The following is a 1,891-nucleotide window of genomic DNA, read 5'->3' as shown; positions in this document are numbered from 1 at the left end:
GTCATACGGCGACGATAGCGGTGGCGCATCGCGCAGCGAGCGAATCGGATTCGAACGTTCCGAGAAACAGATGCGGTGTCCGCAGGTCTCTTCTTGTTTGAGATCGCGCCGTTGAGCGGCTAGACCTCACAGAGGAAGCTGGGGAAGATGCGGCACCAGTGTGCGACCTCGGAGAGGCTGGGTTGGAGTGATCCTCACTACCCATGGGCTCGTCGTAATCGACTTCGCCCTCTTCGAGCTCCGAGAACAGAACATCGTTCCCTCTGGGCGGCGCCCGCGGCTCTGACGAGCTTTGAGCTTTGCTCTCTTCTTGTTGACGGCTCATGGAGCGTTGACCGTGTCGACGGCGATACGCTTGGTGGTACTCTGCCACCGAAAGAGACGAAGATGCTCTTGGAGCAGTTGCGGAGCGCAGTCGGGTGTCTGGGACCGACGAGGCAGGGGCGGCGCGACGCGCTGGAGACGTTGGGCCGTGGGCCGGAGTGGAAGTGCCAGGCATCAAGGATGCGAACGCGTTTGTGAGCTCGTGGAGCTGCAGAACGCAGAGTGAAGTCTAGTGACCTCCGTCGTCTTGACAAAGACGTGACTCGCTGAGGAAAGTTCGAGAACGGTATGTTCTCATCTTAGTGAGGGAGAGTGTAACGGGGTTACATGGTGTGGAACACACAGGGGTACGAAGTACCCGGAGAGTTAACAAACTCTCAGTACATAAGTTGGAGAGTTAACAAACTCTCAGTACATAAGTTGGAGAGTTAACAAGGTCTCTCAGTACTTTGGCTGAAAGCCACACGTTATGCATTTGATACATTTACCCCTAGGCGGCTTGGCCGCAATAATAGTAAATAAAACACTTCTGGTTTTGAAGCATAAAAGTTAAGGTGTTAACTTTGAGCCCTGGTCTTGGGCTGTAAGTGTCCTTTGGATAAGGAACTTAGTATTAGTGACTCTTTGAGTCGAACGTCTTCCTCTGACGCTAAAGCTACGGCAGCCCCGCTGCAGATTCTATTGATAATGAAGATAGCCCTGTCAATACCAGAGCCTTCGCTACAATTTTCGCGGGCAAGACGAACGAGAAAATTCTGATCCCTATATGCTGCAGCAACACGCATTGGTGCTGCGTAATGGTGAGCTTAAATCTGAATGATGTGTGCATCTATGACCCAATGAGCTCGAGCTATGTCGTTAGAGTCCGAGCGATCGCAGAAAAGCTGGCAATGCAACTGCCAAACTACGCACCAAGGAAATACCGAGTACACCACTACATGGGCGATCTAGGGGTACAAGTAGATTCATACAATTGTGGTATGTATGTTCTGCTAGCGTTTGGTGTATTCGCTGGTGCCCAAGGTCTGTGCATGCTGAGTAGGAAGGAGTTATAGTATCTGCGCTACAGATACATATATATGTGTCTATAGTTAACTCTTTCAACAAGTTGATTTTGATTCTGCACTTACCAGTCCCACTGAGCTCTACTGAATAAAGTTTCTCATGCTCATGACATGATGCCGGTCGTACTTGCACGCTCTAACCACAAAGTCTTCACATCCGGATATACGTATACGGACGCTTGATTGCTCAACTGACTTATTTTGTGTCGGGCATGGTCGGGCATCGATCGGGTGCTGTCGGGCACCATTAGCCTGTCTCTTCCACATCAGTCGGGTTGAATAGCAAGTGCCCTGATAAAAATACAATCGCACGAAATCATTACAATGGAGCATCCTTTCCGCTCTGAAACTGTAATGAAAATACGGAATGCATTTTTCGGTCAGCATATACTGGGCAGCAGCATGTCAAGCATTTCGAATGCTGCAGCTACCGCAATCAAAAATTAATTTTGACCTGAATTGTCCGGGTTAAGGGAAAGGCGGAGAGGCACAAAAGGAGAAAA

Source organism: Phytophthora infestans, genomic scaffold, assembly GCF_000142945.1.
Source record: "Phytophthora infestans T30-4 supercont1.140 genomic scaffold, whole genome shotgun sequence".
Taxonomy (NCBI): Eukaryota; Oomycota; class Peronosporomycetes; order Peronosporales; family Peronosporaceae; genus Phytophthora; species Phytophthora infestans.
The sequence above is the reverse complement of the archived record's forward strand: the minus strand, read 5'-3'. Positions refer to the sequence as shown.